The following is a 9,502-nucleotide window of genomic DNA, read 5'->3' on the forward strand; positions in this document are numbered from 1 at the left end:
TTGTGGCTCATTTCTAGAATCAATGCTTATTCTCCTCACATGCAAACTTTTTTGATTCACCATACACCAATCTGTTGGAAAAACAACCTGTTTTGCAAAACATTTCGTTGATGATAGATGTGGAAATAATCTTTCTTAGGGTAGAAACATCTGATGGTATCAATATTCATACTACTTCGGTACCAATAATTTATTTTCTGTTTTGTTCTCTGAAGAAGAATAGATGTCCTGGTTGGAGAGAAAAAGCCCCAAGCCAAAATAAACCATTAAAAACCACTATCCATTTTGAAATAAAGCAATTAGCTTCTTCTTTTATTTAGAAACTTTACCCGGTTAGAGAGTTGGAGACAAACAAAATGAACATTGGTTGTCAAAATGCATTGATTTAATTTTTGCCCCTAAGATACCACACACAGTCAGTGAGTAAGGACTTTTGTCTTTTTTTTGGTCAGTTTGTTTCTTATGGATTCATGTTGCTTTGATCAATGTTGTTTGTGTGTCTGATCTTAATCTAAGTTTTTTGTTGTTTGACTAGTCCATCTGGTTAGACAGGATAGTGCAAAAAATTTGAAAATACTTTGGGAGTTGTCTTTTTAAATGATATTTGTTTTTATCTATTGCTTTGCTAAATTCCTACTGGCCTGGCAAAGAAGGGAAACAGAGGGAACACACAAGCAAAAATGAAGGGCACAAATGAATGAATAAATAATTGAGAGAGAAGGGATAGCTTCTCCTTAGAGAAAAATTCCAACTAATATATATAGAGGAATGAGGAAAATTGAAAGTCTTCATTAGCCTCTTTTTTTTGTGGTGCCTCGGAGGTAGTCGGCTGCTTCAGGATGAAGCTGAACATCTCTTTCCCGGTCACTGGCTGCCAGAAACTCATGGAAGTGGACGATGAATGCCAACTTTGTACATTTTGTGAGAAGCGTATGGCCACAGAAGTTGCTGCTGACGCTCTGGGTGAAGAGTGGAAGGGTTATGTGGTCCGAATCAGTGGTGGGAATGACAAGCAGGGTTTCCCCATCAAGCAGGGTGTCTTGACCCATGGCCGTGTCTGCCTGCTATTGAGTGAGGGGCATTCCTGTTACAGACGGAGGAGGACTGGAGAAAGAAAGCACAAATCTGTTGGGGGTTGCATTGTTGTTGCCAATCTGAGTGTTCTCAACTTGTTCATTGTGAAAAAAGGGGAGAAGGATATTTCTGGACTCGCTGATACTACTGTGACTCGTCGTGTGGGGCTCAAAAGAGCTAGCAGAATCTGCAAACTTTTCAATCTCTCTAAAGAGGATGATGTCCGCTAGAATGTTGTGAGAAAGCCCCTAGACAAAAAAGGTAAGAACCTAGGACCAAAGCACCCAAGATTCAGCATCTTGTTCCTCCACGTGTCCTGCAACACAAACGGCGGCCTATTGCTCTGAAGAAACAGTGTACTAAGAAAAACAAGGAAGAGGCTGCAGAATATGCTGAACTTTTGGCCAAGAGAGTGAAGGAGACCAAAGAAAAACACCAGGAACAGATTGCCAAGAGACGGGGGCTGTCCTGAGAGCTTCTACCTCTAAGTCTGAGTCCAGTCAAAAATGAAATTTTCTAAGAGTAACAAATAAGATCAGATATCCAAAAAAAAAAAAAAAAAGAAGAAGAAGAAAGAAAATCTTCGTTAGACAAACACCATATTGATAATTATCAGAGGCAAAATATATTGAAGGATGCTAAAATTAGTGGGTAAAAGTTTGAGGAGAAGCAGGATATTTGCATAGTCTCAGTATTTCCCCTAAGATATTTATTAATGACAAGGGAAGGGGAATAATTACATGGAGAAACTTGGCAGAGACCACCATGTCTCCTGACTTTATGCTCTGAGAAGGGCACAGTGCCATTTCTGTGGTGTTCTTGCCAAAAATGCATAACCTTCATCTAAACATGAGAAAGCATCAGACAAACCCAAATCGAGGGATATATGACAAAATAACTCCACCAGTATCTCTGCCAAAGTGTCAAGGTCACGAAAGAGAGAGAAAGACCAAGGAACTATCTCAGATTGAAGGAGACTAAGGAGACTTGACAACTAAATGCAGTGTGGGATCCTGGATTAGATCCTGCATCAGAAAATGGACCTTAGTGGAAAAATGTTAAAGTCTGTAGTTTAGTCACTAGTATTGTACCAACATTAATTTCCTGATTTTGATAACTGTACTGTGGTATGTAAAATGTTAACATTAGAGGAAGCTGGATGAAAGGTATATGGAAACTACTATTTTTGCAACTTTTCTGTAATTCTGAAATTATTTCACATTTGAAAAGTCAAGAGGGCATTTATAGCAGTTCCCTAAATAACTCTGCATAGATGGTGGGAAAAAAAGATTTTGATGGCCTTGAAATATCTGGATAATATATCTTTCCAACTCAGTCCAATAACTCTTTACCTGGGCATATACAGTTTGAGAACTTTACCTCTTTTAAACGCATAGAAGATCATAGCCTTTTTCTATATGAAATACTCTATTTTTTCCTCATATGACATAGGCACTCAAAAAATATTTGTATAAAATGGAAATAATGATTGCTGTCCTGCTTTTCCCTGCTGAACTTACAGTGTGGTTATAAAGTGTAAAAAAGATAAAGGAAGTGGAAAGTATTTTGCAAGTTGTAAGCATTGTACCGGTGTAAGGTGTTATTTTGATTATTGATGGAAAATTGTCTAAGGTATTTTTGTAATTTATATATACATCGAATCAGTTTCTCCTCTTACTTTCGCTTTACTGTAATCATATTTCCACATGTTTACCAGGCTTAAAATTTCAAAATTTCCCTTGAAAATAAGGACTGAAGGAGAGGGGATGGGTGTCAGTTACCAAAACTCCGGCTAGTCATCTTAAAACATGCCCTTCACCTTTGTTCTTTGCTTTTATTCTCTTCTATGCCGTAAGAAATTATAGACAAAAAAAGGAAAAAATTTAGAGCAGGGTAGGGCCCTAGAGTAATCTAACTCAGTTCTCTTAAACATACCTGATTATAAGAATCACATAGTGAGGTCATTTCGAATATGAATTCCTGGAACCCTGCAATCATAATCTATGGGAGGGAGCCTCAAATCTGTATTTCAAAAATGAGTTTCGGCTGGTTATTATTGACAAGCAAATTTAAAAGCACTGTCATTTTATAGATAAAGAAATCGAGACAAAATGACCAAATTTATTTAAAAAATAGCATACACTATCTGGTAGATATTAATTTCTGGAATATAGTCTAGAATAGGAAACAATTTTGTAAACAACTCTAGTACATACTTCACTAGGGGACCAAACAAAGCTGAATGCAACTAATTCTTCCTTGGGAGGAAGAGGATCAGGAAAGCCACCAGAGACTTTTGTAATACTGCACCTGCTGGGTAGACAGCAGAGGGTGAATATTCCAAGAAGAAAGGACAATATGCAGAGACACATACATGTGCATGGCATTCTCAGGGACTGGGAGTGGTCCAGTGGCCTGGACTGTGGTGTGCAGTGGTGTGATGGTGAAAGCTCAAAGAAGAAAGGCAGGCTGGGGCCAGAATTTGAAAGCCGGGAAGACCTTGCTAAAAGGTTTGTTCTTATATATCACCAGAAGCACAGGCAACAAAAGCAAAAATAGATAAGTGAGACTGCATCAAACTGAAAAGTTTCTGTGCAGCAAAGGACACCATCAACAGAATGAAGAGGCAACCTACAGAATGGGAGAAAATATTTGCAAACCAGTTATCCAATAATGGGTTAATATCTAAAATATATAAGAAACTCATAAAACTCAATAGCCGAAAAACTAACAACCAATTAAAAAGTGGGCTAAAAACTTGAATAGACATTTCTTCAAAGACATACAGGGGTCTGCCCGGTGGCGCAGCGGTTAAGTGTGCGTGCTCCGCTTCGGCGGCCCGAGGGTTTGCAGGTTTGGATCCTGGTAGCGCACCGACGCACAGCTTGTCAAGCCATGCTGTGGTGGTGTCCCATATAAAGTAGAGGAAGATGGACACAGATGTTATCCCAGGGCCAATCTTCCTCGGCAAAAAGAGGAGGGTTGGCATCCGATGTTAGGGTGCCATCCGATCAGGGCTCATCTTCCTCACACAAAAAAAAGACATACAAATGGCCAACAGGTATACGAAAAATGCTCAACATCACTAATTATCAGGGAGATGCAAATCAAAACCACAATGAGGAGTGACGTCAGCATCATGGCGGAGTGAGCTTTCCCGTGAATTCTTCCCCCACAAAATACAACAAAAGTAACAGCCACAGACAAACAACGGAATCCCAGACAGTCAAAAGCTGGAGCGGAGGGATCCACACTGCCGCACATCTGAGAGCGGAACGTGCTGGGCCCCCGGAGGAAGTGGGGAGAGGTAAGGAGAACTCCGCTCCCTCCCCATCAGATCAGCGATCCGGTCCGCGCGGCTCCCAGAGAGGGGGGAGGGGCGGCCCTCGGCGGGAAACTGCAGCTCTTCGGGCGCTCTCAACCAGTGGGAAACTCCCGCACAGAGGGCTCAGAGGAGCCACAGGGCTACCATCAACATCTGAGCAACCCAGAGAGCGGATAAAGAGGGGCAAACGAGAAGCCTCCCACGTCAGGGACCCAGAGGGCAAAAGAGAGAGCTCCCCCCTCCCCACAACCCGGAGTCTGCAGCTCGACCAGATCTAGCGGTCCGAGGCAGACCTGAATAAATTGGACTGGACCCGTGGATCGCAGTGGGGAAAAGAAACAAAACAAAACAAAACAAAACTGCGGATCGCAGCAGAAAAACTGGGGCAGAGCGCAGGGGGCTTAGACTACACAGCCCTTCACCACCACACAGTGGCGGCAGGTGGAAAGTGCAACCAGAGACTTCCAGGATGAGGAAAACCAAAACCAACACAGGAACCACAATGCAAAAATATATGAAATCACCAGACCAGAAACAAAATGACAAGCAACCAGAAATCAACCCCGAAGACACAGAAATCCATAAACTAAATGACAGAGATTTCAAAATAGCTATCATAAAAACACTCAACGAAATACGAGACAACACAGACAAACAATTCAATGAGATTAGGAGTTTCTTCACAAAAGAGATTGAAATCATAAAGAAAAACCTATCAGGGCTGATGGAGATGAAGAACACAATGGAGGAGATAAAGGAGAATCTGGAATCTTTAAAGAACAGAGCTGACAATATGGAGGAAAGAATTAGTACTTTAGAGGATAGGAATACAGATATACTCCAGATGGAAGAAGAGAGAGAACTAAGACTAAAAAGAAATGAAGAAAGACTCCGAGAAATATCGGACTCTATTAGAAAATGTAACATAAGAATTATAGGTATTCCTGAGGGAGAGGAGAGGGAAAGAGGAACAGAGAGCCTATTCAAGGAAATAATAGCTGAAAATTTCCCAAATCTGGGGAAGGAGCAGGAAATACCAGTAAGCGAAGCCAACAGGACTCCTATATATATTAACAGACAAAGGCCTTCACCACGACACCTAGTGGTAGGGCTAGCCAGGGTCAACGACAAAGAAACAATATTAAGGGCAGCTAGACAAAAACAAAAAATAACGTACAAAGGAACTCCCATCAGGCTCTCAGCGGATTTCTCAACAGAAACTTTTCAGGCTAGAAGAGACTGGAATGATATATTCAAAATACTAAAAGACAAAAACTTTCAGCCAAGAATACTCTATCCAGCAAAAATATCCTTCAAATATGACGGAGAAATAGTAACTCTCCCAGATAAACAAAAGCTAAGGGAGTTCATGGCCACGAGACCGCCACTACAAGAAATACTCAAGAAGGCCCTCAGGCCCGAAAACAAGAAGAGAAAGGGAACACAAAGCTTGGAGTAAGGAGAAAAGTAGGCAGACAAAATCAGAGAAATAGTAGATCTTTACCGGAATAGGTTAGCAACCACTTAAATACTAAACTCAAAGATCAAAGGAAGAAATTCACCAAAAATAAATTTAACCTCATCACTGTAAACACACAGCCACAACACAAGATAGAATAAGGTATAACAAGAGCAACTTAGAAGGGGAAGAGGAAAGTGACTGAATTGACTTAGTATAAGGAAATAGGAGGCTATCAGATAATGGACTATCTCATACAGAAGATTTTTTGCCCAAACCTCAAGGTAACCACTAAACAAATAATCAAATTAAAACCACATATGATAAACAAAGAGAAAACTAGAAGAATCATAAGACAGAACAACCAAACTGAATTGGCAGTCCAAAACAAATGGGACAAGAAACAAAGGAAATGCAAAAGAACCAGAAAATAAGTGACAAAACAGCAACATTCAACCCTCATATTTCAATAATTACCCTAAATGTAAATGGATTGAACTCTCCAATCAAAAGATACAGAGTGGCAGGATGGATTAAAAAGCAAGACCCAACAATATGCTGCCTTCAGGAAACACATCTTAGCACTAAAGACAAGCACAGGCTCAGAGTGAAAGGATGGAAGACAATACTCCAAGCTAATGGCAAACAAAAGAAAGCAGGTGTTGCCATACTCATATCAGACAAAGTAGACTTCAAGATAAAACAGGTTAAGAAAGACAAAGAAGGGAAATATATAATGATAAAAGGGACACTCCATCAAGAAGACATATCACTTATAAATATATATGCACCCAACATAGGAGCACCAATGTACATAAAACAACTATTAACAAACCTAAAAGGAGAAATCAACAACAACACAATAATAGTAGGGCATCTTAACACCCCACTTACAGCAATGGATAGATCATCCAGACAAAAAGTTAATAAAGAAATATTAGACTTAAATGAAAAACTGGACGAGATGGACCTAGTAGACATATACAGAGCACTCCACCCAAAAACAGCTGACTACACATTCTTCTCAAGCGCGCATGGAACATTCTCTAGGATAGACCATATGTTGGGAAACAAAGCAAGCCTCAATAAATTTAAGAGGATTGAAATCATAACAAGCATCTTTTCAGACCATAAGGCTATGAAACTGGAAATGAACCAGGAAAAAAAAACTGGGAAAGTGACAAAAATGTGGAGATTAAACAACATGCTACTGAACAACCAATGGATCATTGATGAAATTAAAGGAGAAATCAAAAACTATCTGGAAACAAACGAAAATGATAACATGCCATATCAAACCATATGGGATGCAGCAAAAGCGGTCCTGAGAGGGAAACTCATAGCGATACAAGCCCACCTTAACAAACAAGAAAAAGCCCTAATAGGCAACCTTAAATTACACCTAACAGAACTAGAAAAAGAAGAACAAACAAAGCCCAAAGCCAGCAGAAGGAGAGAAATAATAAAAATCAGAGCAGAAATAAATGATATTGAGACCAAAAAAACAGTAGAAAGGATTAATGAAACAAAGAGTTGGTTCTTCGAGAAGATAAACAAAATAGACAAACCCTTAGCCAGGCTAACTAAGAAAAAAAGAGAAAAGGCTCAAGTAAATAAAATTAGAAATGAAAGAGGAGAAATTACAACGGATACCATGGAAATACAGAGGATTATAAGAGAATACTATGAGAAATTATATGCCAACAAATCGGACAATCTAGAAGAAATGGATAAATTCTTAGACTTATACAACCTCCCAAAATTGAACCAAGAAGAAATGGAGAATCTGAATAGACCAATCACAAGTAAAGAGATTGAAATAGTAATCAAAAACCTCCCAAAAAATAAAAGTCCAGGACCAGATGGCTTCTCCAGTGAATTTTACCAAACATTCAAAGAAGATTTAATACCCATCCTCCTCAAACTATTCCAAAAAATAGAGGAAGATGGAACACTTCCTGAATCATTCTACGAGGCCAACATCACCCTGATACCGAAACCAGACAAAGACAATACAAAGAAAGAAAATTACAGGCCAATATCGCTGATGAACATTGATGCAAAAATCCTCAACAAAATATTGGCAAACCGAATACAACAATATATTAAAAAGATCATACACCATGATCAAGTGGGATTTATACCAGAGACGCAGGGATGGTTCAACATCCGCAAATCAATCAACGTGATACATCACATCAACAAAACAAAGAATAAAAACCACATGATCATCTCAATAGACGCAGAGAAGGCATTTGACAAGATACAACATCCATTTATGATAAAAACTCTCAATAAATTGGGAATAGAAGGAAAGTACCTCAACATAATAAAGGCCATATATGACAAACCCACAGCTAACATCATACTCAACGGGGAAAGACTGAAAGCCATTCCTCTGAGAACAGGAACGAGGCAGGGCTGCCCACTCTCACCACTCCTGTTCAACATAGTACTGGAGGTTTTGGCCAGAGCAATTAGGCAAGAAAAAGGAATAAAAGGAATCCAAATAGGTAACGAAGAAGTGAAACTCTCACTATTTGCAGATGACATGATTGTATATATAGAAAACCCTAAAGAATCTGTTGGAAAACTGTTAGAAACAATCAACAACTACAGCAAAGTTGCAGGGTACAAAATCAATCTACAAAAATCAGTTGCATTTCTATATGCTAATAATGAACTAACAGAAAGAGAGCTCAAAAAGATAATACCATTTACAATTGCATCAAAAAGAATAAAATACCTAGGAATAAATCTTACCAAGGAGGTGAAGGACCTATACAATGAGAACTACAAGACATTATTGAGGGAAATCAACGATGACATAAAGAAATGGAAAGATATCCCATGCACGTGGATTGGAAGAATAAACATAGTTAAAATGTCTATATTACCTAAAGCAATCTACAGATTCAATGCAATCCCAATCAGAATCCCAATGACATTCTTCACAGAAATAGAAAAAAGAATACTAAAATTTATATGGGGCAACAAAAGACCCCGAATAGCTAAAGAAATCCTAAAGAAAAAGAACAAAGCAGGAGGCATCACAATTCCTGACTTCAAAACATACTACAAAGCAATAGTAATCAAAACAGCATGGTACTGGTACAAAAACAGACACACAGATCAATGGAACAGAATTGAAAGCCCAGAAATAAAACCACACATATACGGACAGCTAATTTTCGACAAAGGTGCTAAGGACATGCAATGGAGAAAGGAAAGTCTCTTCAATAAATGGTGTTGGGAAAACTGGACATCCACATGCAAAAGAATGAAAGTGGACCATGTGCTATCGCCATACACAAAAATTAACTCAAAATGGATCAAAGACCTGAAGGTGAGATCTGAAACTATAAAACTCATAGAAGAAAATATAGGCAACACACTATTTGACATTGGGTTTAAAGGAATCTTTTCGGATGACATGCCTACCCAGACTAGGGAAACTAAAGAAAAAATAAACAAGTGGGACTTTATCAGACTAAAGAGCTTTTATAAGACAAATGAAATCAGAATCAAGATGAACAAACAACCAACCAGCTGGGAGAGAATATTTGCAAAACATACATCTGACAAGGGGTTGATCTCCATAATATATAAAGAACTCACACAATTGAACAACAAAAAAACAAACA

The 9,502-nt window shown here is 38.9% G+C and overlaps 1 pseudogene; it reads left to right on the plus strand.

The window, feature by feature from the left end:
• The first annotated feature begins 839 nt into the window (after positions 1-839).
• Positions 840-1,584, plus strand: LOC131401984 (small ribosomal subunit protein eS6-like; annotated as a pseudogene).
• The last annotated feature ends 7,918 nt before the right edge of the window (positions 1,585-9,502 follow it).

The sequence above is a fragment of the Diceros bicornis genome, assembly GCF_020826845.1.
Source record: "Diceros bicornis minor isolate mBicDic1 chromosome 3 unlocalized genomic scaffold, mDicBic1.mat.cur SUPER_3_unloc_1, whole genome shotgun sequence".
Taxonomy (NCBI): domain Eukaryota; kingdom Metazoa; phylum Chordata; class Mammalia; order Perissodactyla; family Rhinocerotidae; genus Diceros; species Diceros bicornis.